This window comes from Etheostoma spectabile, chromosome 2 (genome assembly GCF_008692095.1).
Source record: "Etheostoma spectabile isolate EspeVRDwgs_2016 chromosome 2, UIUC_Espe_1.0, whole genome shotgun sequence".
In the NCBI taxonomy this organism is placed as follows: domain Eukaryota; kingdom Metazoa; phylum Chordata; class Actinopteri; order Perciformes; family Percidae; genus Etheostoma; species Etheostoma spectabile.
The window spans coordinates 3,890,683-3,900,258 of NC_045734.1; the positions used below are offsets into that span (position 1 = coordinate 3,890,683).

General features: G+C 40.7%; 1 protein-coding gene across 1 annotated transcript in view; it reads left to right on the plus strand.

Moving 5' to 3' along the window:
• Positions 1 to 9,576, plus strand: part of LOC116702666 (endonuclease V) — a 103,199-nt gene that overhangs the window by 39,852 nt on the left and 53,771 nt on the right. The gene's annotated exons all lie outside the window — the stretch shown is intronic.

The window sequence follows — 9,576 nt, forward strand, 5'->3', positions numbered from 1 at the left end:
ATATATATATATATATATATATATATATATAACATACATACACACTGATTTATGCTGTGCAAGATTATGGACTGGCCATTGTTATTTAGGCTTATCTCAAGCCAAACATTGAAGAAGAGATAACAGGATAGCAGACACTGGTGGGCTGATTGATGTTTTAGCAGAACAGTGACAGCAGCCAATACAACATTTGAATATCTGCTAAGCAACAAGATGGAAGTCCTTGATGTTTCTAGCTAAATCTAAGAGAGTGACAAATGAAAAGAAAAGCCCGAATAAATTAGTAGAGAAACATAACAAATGCAGATGTCTCCATAGTAACTGGATTCAACTTGTTGAATCCGCCAAAACAAATTCACAAGAAGGGGCGACCTCATGTGGGCCGAGTCCTTTGCAGCGGGTTCGAGTCTGACCAGCAACACTTAATGCTGCATGTTGTCCCCCTCTCTCACCTTTCCTGTCTTCAAGCTGTTCTGTCGATTAAAGGCCATAAAAGCCCAAACACATAATCTTGAAAGTGCACAAGAAGAAAACAGTAGTGCGGAAAGAGAGCAGACGACTGTGGATAGGGCACACAGAGAAGGCTCTTCTTAATCAGTCCAATACACAGAGCTGTCAGAACTGGCCAAAAATGTTCAAATGTTTCTTCTGTAAAAACATACGTTCAAACTATTGGAATAGGCAAAAGTACAACTAGATACGTAACTTGTGTAGGTGTATTTATTTTAACAAACATGTCTTTTAAAAGATCTACATACCTACACATATCAAAATAAACTAATAAAATAATGTCCTTTACTGTAAAACGTAAAGTCCGTATAGCCTTCTTTCTCTCTCTCAACTGGCCAGCCACAAAATGAATACAATTTAACATGTTTCATTGACTCACTCTTATCACGGCATAAGAAAGCACATTGCTATTGCCACATAGATGACTAGTTGTTTGTACGTTCTTTAACCGATGTAGCACGAAAGCATGCTGGGTAGAATCAGCAAACAAGCTGACTAGCCAGCGGCTGCAGCGGGCTGCTTCACTTCTTCACTGAGAGAATGGACGAGAACCCTGGAGATGGACAGTCTGGTTAGTCATCCTGGTGTCCGCTGAGTGAAGCAGAGGGACGTAGCCTCTGTGCTGCCATTGGCTAATTCGGGCAAAGGATGTTTTTGTTGTATGTATCATAGCAACGGTTTACATATCCCGTTTCCCTTTTTGAAAGAGGAATGGATTACCCCTGCCTGCTGGCATGGAGTTATTTCCTCTAACGCAGGCGCAAAATGTAAATGCTAGTTGCCCGTCAACAGAAGTCTTTGCGGTGTGTTCAAGTGCTACTTTTTGGCCAAGACACAGGTGGCGTAAGGCAATGCCAGAGTCTGCCACTAGTTCTTTGCTGTCTGCTTGGTGTATCAGCCTCAGATTTATTTTCATTTTTGAAACTTTAAGTCTTCAGCCCCAACTTACGCTGACTGAAGTGATATCACTTGAGGCAATTTATCAGACTTTGTGCAGCTCCCTCTGGAGACACCAAAGGCTTTGTACAATGGTATTCACATACTGTATACAGTATGCTCCCTAAAACATTTACAATCAGGGAAGTTCCCCTTTAAGAGGGTTTGCTGAATCCAACTTGGAACTAGGGTTGCCGCCTGTCACAATTTTACCGGGATTGTCATTTTTTATTAACCTGTCCCGGGAAATTTATCCACTCTCCCGGGACACTGAATGTCCCGGTTTTCACAAGGCTAGTGAAGATGTACAATTTACTATTTTCTCTCCACTTGAAATGGCCTATGCATTGTGAACAGAGCGGTTAGTGTCTCATGTGTGTTGAATGTGCTATCATTGGCTCTGTAGGGGATGTGACGTAGCAAGCACTAGTACCAGTATCTATGCAATCAGGTAAGCTAAGGTAAATGAAGTAGAATATTTTAAATTAGGTTTAAAATAGCCGGTACTATGCACAATATTACTGCACAAAGGCCAATTTTGTCTTGTGGGTCTAAGGTCTAATGGACATTTTTGCTTGTGAGCAAAGTGGCCGGTCGGGTCATCAATATGTCCAGGTTTTTTATCAGACATAGGTGGCAACCCTACTTGGAACACATTTATGGGCAGAAGAAAATATGAGAAGTTTAAGATAAGCATAAAACAATGTAATTGCATCAAGCCCAATGTGCTTCTGATTATTTTATTGATTTTTCTTTTCGTTTGTTTTTCAGGGGCTGCAAGATTTTAAGACAATACAATGAACTAAATTAAAGATCACTATAAATGTTTTAGTTTCCCTTTACACATCTGCTATAGTGTACCCAGTTTATATAGAGAGTTTGGCCAACTCGAATAATGTGCGCCATATTGTATATTATCATCAGATAACTTAACAGTATAACCCTATGGGACAAATATGCTATCTTGAAATAAATCTATTTTCAACTGTTTCATTTTAAACAGGCATTTTCATGTTATTATCAATGTTCGTCAATATGTAAAAGGCCCTTATGGAAATATGTCAGTGTATATTTACCTTCTGTATCGTAAATGGGCCTCTAAAAAAATGCCCATTGTAGTGAGTGACCACGTCGCCTAATAAGACTCTGAGCAGTGTTTACCTTTCTAATGTCTGCCTGCATACGTACATAGCATATATACATGTAGCCAGTTAGCTGAAAGTTAGCTGAAAACCCGCTCATCTTGTAGGAGTGAAGCTTAATATTTAATTCAATAAAATGATGGTACAAAAAGAGCACCAACACCACAGGTCTTATGTTGACAACGTGGACGCATATATAGGAAATTTTGATGGCATTCTTAATATTTACCTAGCAGGCTAGGTTAGCACTGTTGCGCTAACGTTAGCAAACGTTGGCGTAGTATTAGCTAGCTGTCTAAACTTGTGAAAAGCCGAAACAACATCCCCATCCAAGCTGTGTTTCACTTTCCTTCCAATATTATTATAAACATAATAAAGACACTTTTGGCTAGATCACAATCTTTAGGGTACATGGAGTTAGGGTGACCACCTGCTAATAAGCCCAAGGGGGGACAAGTGGTATGTTTTTCCGGAGGGACAATGTGGGACACTGCCTGGCGAAGCGGTGCCCCCCACGGGCAGACTCACTAATACTGTTTTACCCATTTCTAGCACCTTACATGGTATTTAATAACGCCCTATGCCCCTGAACTGTGTAACTGCTGATGTAAGCTCATGAATAGCCACCCATGTGTATTTTTTTCTAAATAAAGATTAATATTTTGAAATCTCATACAATTAATAAAATTGACAGATGCACTTCCACTTACGATTTACTTTAGCTATTAATTTTATTTTTCATTACAATTTATTCACTTTAAATACATTATAATATAAATTATAGGACACAGGAATTGTAGTTGCTCAACACCACAGGAACAGTTTAAACAAAAGAGTCTTCCCAGTCTTCCTTGTACCCACCTTCTCTTTTAACTGATTGTGTGGGGGGGGGCTCAGACTGCTCAGACTCGGGCCTTCTCCAGTTTTTGAATTGGAAAGCCCATTCCTAAAAGTCCCTTCCAGTGTCTGGTATGCACGTGCCTGCGCTGTCATGACAACGAATCGGAGGATTTTAACTATTTGGCTGATTTAAAGTCTTCTGTACATGTGGTAGAGACGTTTAGAAGTCAGAGAGACTAAATCCGTTCAGATCACTGATCATCTCCAGTCTGTTGTTAATTAAAATCAGCATCAGATCATGTAACACTTTGAGAGCTACAATTAAAACTGAGACGTGTGTACCAGCTGATATGTGGTCTGATTATATTTATTAAATCGAATCGCACCACAGGTTAAAGTCCCTTCCTGCTCTGAATCGGCTGAAAACTGCCTGACTTTACCGCAGCTTTTAGTGTCATAATTTGTTATAAGTCGAAGAGAGAAATTGACATTTACATCACACTTAATGAATAATATTTGTCCAGTTTGCTCTTTTTACAGGATCAATCAGAACATTCAAGTCCCTAGTTGGTCAACCTCTCTAATCATGGCTATCCTGTCCAGGCGCTGCTGCGACCCTCAATAGATATGTGGGTACATAAATTAGTGGCAGTTTAACCGGTTGAGAGACTGTCAATGGATATAGTTTTAACAGCGTTTAGCTTTTTTGTCTCTAAAAACAATCATTTAAAAGTCATTAAAGTCATCTAAGGGGGGTTTAACTTGATACCTCGTCCTGCCTCAGGCTCTTAGTCTTTCTACCACTAGGCTGTGCTGTGCTTCTGCTGGTCAGTGTGCTTTTAAGTTCACTGCACACACACCTCTCTAAATCGTGTGTGTGTGTGTGTGTGTGTGTGTGTGTGTGTGTGTGTGTGTGTTGTGTGTGTGTGTGTTTGTGTGTGGTGTTGTGGTGTGTTGTGTGGTGTGTGTGTGTGTGTTTGTGTGTGTGTGTGTGTGTGGTGTGTCAAAGTGTAAGTGGATGGCTTTAGCTGGTGGAGAAGACGGCTGCTCCTGCAGCTGCATGGACCGACTGGACATCGGTGTACTAGGACACTCTCACCTTCCTCTGTCTAATCATTGGCACTTTGTCTCTATTTCTCTCCCTGCCTCCACATCCCTTTTTTTCCTCCATCTCCCACTTTTGCCCTGTGTTCTCCCTTCGGACAAAACAGATATTTTTTATTCTCTTTACGGCTGACATTACAGAAAGATTCTCAGGGCGCCCGGATAGCTCAGTTGGTAGAGTGGGTGCCCACATATACAGCTCTGGAAAAAATTAAGAGACCACTGCATTATCTCAGTATTTTGGTTTAACTATTATGGCATTGTGTTGTTACATAAACATGTTTGTTTTATTCTACAAATGTTTTGACAACATTTCTTCTAAATTCCAATAAAAATGTTGTTGTTCAGATTATTTATTTTAAGAAAATCAAATCGTCAAAATAACCAAAAAGATGCATTGTTTTCAGACCTCAAAAAACGCTAAGAAAACAAGTTCACATTCATTCTTGAACAACACAATACTAATATTTTAACTTGGGAAGAGTTCAGAAATCAATACTTGGTGGAATAACCTTGATTTTTAATTACAGCTTTCATGCGTCTTGGCATGCTCTCCACCAGTCTTTCACATTGCTGTTGGCTGATGTTATGCCACTCTTGGCACAAAAATTCAAGCAGCTCAGCTTTATTGGATGGCTTGTGACCATCCATCTTCCTCTTCATCAAATTCCAGAGGTTTTCAATGGGGTTCAGGTCTGGAGATTGGGCTAGCCATGACAGAGTCTTGATCTGGTGGTCCTCCATCCACACCTTGATGGACCTGGCTGTGTGGCATGGAGCGTTGTCCTGCTGGAAAAACCAATCCTCAGAGTTGGGGAACATTGTCAGAGCAGAGGGAATCAGGTTTTCTTCCAGGAGAACCTTGTTCAATGCTTATCATTCGTCCAAACAAAGACAAATCTGCCCAATTCCAGCCTTACTGAAGCACCCTCACATCATCACTGATCCTCCACCAAATTTAAAAGTGGGGGCCAGACACTGTGGCTTGTAGGCCTATTACCAGGCTACGTCTAACCATTTGTAGCAACCAGGTGTGGGCAAAGTTGAAAATTTGACTCATCGAGAGAAAGAGACCTTATCCCAGTCCTCTAGGGTCCAATCCTTGTGGTATTTTGCAAACTTAGCCTGGCTTGTCTTTCTTTTCATTGATGAAGGGCTTTTTTCTGGCTTTGCACGACTTCAGCCCTGCTTCCAGGAGCCTGTATTACACAGTCCTTGCTGTGCACTTCAGCCCAGTTGCTGTTTGCCATTCTTTTTGTAAATCACCCCCAACACCACTACTTGGAACACATTATGGGCAGAAGAAAATATGAGAAGTTTAAGATAAGCATAAAACAATGTATTGCATCAAGCCCCATGTGCTTCTGATATTTTATTGATTTTTCTTTTCGTTTGTTTTCAGGGGCTGCAAGATTTTAAGACAATACAATGAACTAATTAAAGATCACTATAAATGTTTTAGTTTCCCTTACACATCTGCTATAGTGTACCCAGTTTATATGAGAGTTTGGCCAACTCGAATAATGTGCGCCATATGTATATTATCTCAGATAACTTAACAGTATAACCTATGGGACAAATATGCTATCTTGAAATAAATCTATTTTCAACGTTTCATTTTAAACAGGCATTTTCATGTTATTATCAATGTTCGTCAATATGTAAAGGCCCTTATGGAATATGTCAGTGTATATACCTTCTGTATCGTAAATGGGCCTCTAAAAAAATGCCCATTGTAGTGAGTGACCAGTCGCCTAATAAGACTTGAGCAGTGTTTACCTTTCTAATGTCTGCCTGCATACGTACATAGCATATATACATGTAGCCAGTTAGCAAGTTAGCTGAAAACCCGCTCATCTTGTAGGAGTGAAGCTTAATATTTAATTCAATAAAATGATGGTACAAAAAGAGCACCAACACCACAGGTTTATGTTGACACGTGGAGCCATATATAGGAAATTTTGATGGCATTCTTAATATTTACCTAGCAGGCTAGGTTAGCACTGTTGCGCTAACGTTAGCAAACGTTGGCGTAGTATTAGCAGCTGTCTAAACTTGTGAAAAGCCGAAACAAAATCCCATCCAAGCTGTGTTTCACTTTCCTTCCAATATTATTATAAACTAATAAAGACACTTTTGGCTAATCACAATCTTGGGTACATGGAGTTAGGTGACCACCTGCTAATAAGCCCAAGGGGGGACAAGTGGTATGTTTCTGAGGGACAATGTGGGACACTGCCTGGCGAAGCGGTGCCCCCCACGGGCAGACTCACAATACTGGTTTACCCATTCTAGCACCTTACATGGTATATAATAACGCCTATGCCCCTGAACATGTGTAACTGCTGATGTAAGCTCATGAATAGGCCAACCATGTGTATTTTTTTTTTAAATAAAGATTAATATTTTGAAATCTCATACAATTATAATAATTGACAGATGCACTTCACTTACGATTTACTTAGCTATAATTTTATTTTTCATTACAATTATCACTTTAAATACATTATAATATAAAATTATAGGACTAACAGGAATTGTAGTGCTCAACACCACAGGAACAGTTTAAACAAAGAGTCTTCCCAGTCTCCTGTACCCACCTTCTCTTTTTAACTGATGGTGTGGGGGGGGGGGCTCAGACTGCTCAGACTCGGGCTCTTTCTCCAGTTTTTGAATTGGAAAGCCCATTCCTAAAAGTCCCTTCCCAGTGTCTGGTATGCACGTGCCTGCGCTGTCATGACAACGAATCGGAGGGATTTTAACTATTTGGCTGATTTAAAGTCATATTCTGTACATGGCTGATAGAGACGTTTAGAAGTCAGAGAGACTAAATCCGTTCAGATCACTGATCATCTCCAGTCTGTTGTTAATTAAAATCAGCATCAGATCTCATGTAGAACACTTTGAGAGCTACAATTAAAACTAGAGACTGTGTACCAGCTGATATGTGGGTCTGATTATATTTTATTAAATCGGAATCGCACCACAGTGTTAAAGTCCCTTCCTGCTCTGGAATCGGCTGGAAACTGCCTGACTTTACCGCAGCTTTTAGTGTCATAATTTGTTATAAGTCGAAGAGAGAAATTGACATTTACATCACACATTAATGAATAATATTTGTCCAGTTTGCTCTTTTTACAGGATCAATCAGAACATTCAAGTCCCTAGTTGGTCAAACTCTCTCTAATACATGGCTATCCTGTCCAGGGCATGCTGCGACCCTCAATAGGATATGTGGGTACATAAAATTAGTGGCAGTTTAACCGGTTTGAGAGCTGTCAAATGGATAGTAGTTTTAACAGCGTTTAGCTTTTTTTGTCTCTAAAAACAATCATTTAAAAGTCATTTAAAGTCATCTAAGGGGGGTTTAACTTGATACCTCGTCCTGCCTCAGGCTCTTAGTCTTCTACCACTAGGCTGTGCTGTGCTTCTGCTGGTCAGTGTGCTTTTAAGTTCACTGCACACACACCTCTCTAAATCGTGTGTGTGTGTGTGTGTGTGTGTGTGTGTGTGTGGGTGTGTGTGTGTGTGTGTGGTGTGTGTGTGTGTGTGTGTGTGTGTGTGGTGTGTGTGTGTGTGTGTGTTTTTGTGTGTGGGTGTGTGTGTGTGTGATCAAAGTGTAAGTGGGATGGCTTTAGCTGGTGGGAGAAGACGGCTGCTCCTGCAGCTGCATGGACCGAATCTGGACATCGGTGTACTAGGGACACTCTCACCTTCCTCTGTCTAATCATTGGCACTTTTGTCTCTATTTCTCTCCCTGCCTTCCACATTCCCTTTTTTTCCTCCATCTCCCACTTTTGCCCTGTGTTCTCCCTTCCGGACAAAACAGATATTTTTTATTCTCTTTACTGCTGACATTACAGAAAAGAATTCTCAGGGCGCCCGGATAGCTCAGTTGGTAGAGTGGGTGCCCACATATACAGCTCTGGAAAAAATTAAGAGACCACTGCATTATCATCAGTATTTCTGGTTTAACTATTTATGGGCATGTGTTTGATTACAATAAACATGTTTGTTTTATTCTACAAATGTTTTGACAACATTTCTTCTAAATTCCAAATAAAAATGTTGTTGTTCAGATTATTTATTTTAAGAAAATGACAACTCGTCAAAATAACCAAAAAGATGCATTGTTTTCAGACCTCAAAAAACGCTAAGAAAACAAGTTCACATTCATTCTTGAACAACACAATACTAATATTTTAACTTGGGAAGAGTTCAGAAATCAATACTTGGTGGAATAACCTTGATTTTTATTACAGCTTTCATGCGTCTTGGCATGCTCTCCACCAGTCTTCACATTGCTGTTGGCTGGTGTTATGCCACTCTTGGCACAAAAATTCAGCAGCTCAGCTTTATTGGATGGCTTGTGACATCATCTTCCTCTTCATCAAATTCCAGAGGTTTTCAATGGGGTTCAGGTCTGGAGATTGGGCTAGCCATGACAGGTCTTGATCTGGGTGGTCCTCCATCCACACTTGATGGACCTGGCTGTGTGGCATGGGCGTTGTCCTGCTGAGAAAACCAATCCTCAGAGTTGGGGAACATTGTCAGAGCAGAGGGAATCAGGTTTTCTTCCAGGGGAACCTTGTTCATGCTTGATTCATTGTCCAAACAAAGACAAATCTGCCCAATTCCAGCCTTACTGAAGCACCCTCACTCATCACTGATCCTCCACCAAATTTAAAAGTGGGGGCCAGACATGTGGCTTGTAGGCCTCTCCAGGTCTCCGTCTAACCATTAGACAACCAGTGTTGGGCAAAGTTGAAAATTTGACTCATCAGAGAAGATGACCTTACTCCAGTCCTCTAGGTCCAATCCTTGTGGTATTTTGCAAACTTAGCCTGGCTTGTCTTGCTTCTCATTGATGAAGGGCTTTTTTCTGGCTTTGCACGATTCAGCCTGCTTCCAGGAGCCTGTATTACACAGTCCTTGCTGTGCACTTCAGCCAGTTGCTGTTTGCCATTCTTTTTGTAAATCACTTGATGTCATTGTACAGTTTTGAGTGACATGCGAATGAAGTTGGCGTCACCCCGGCGAGCAG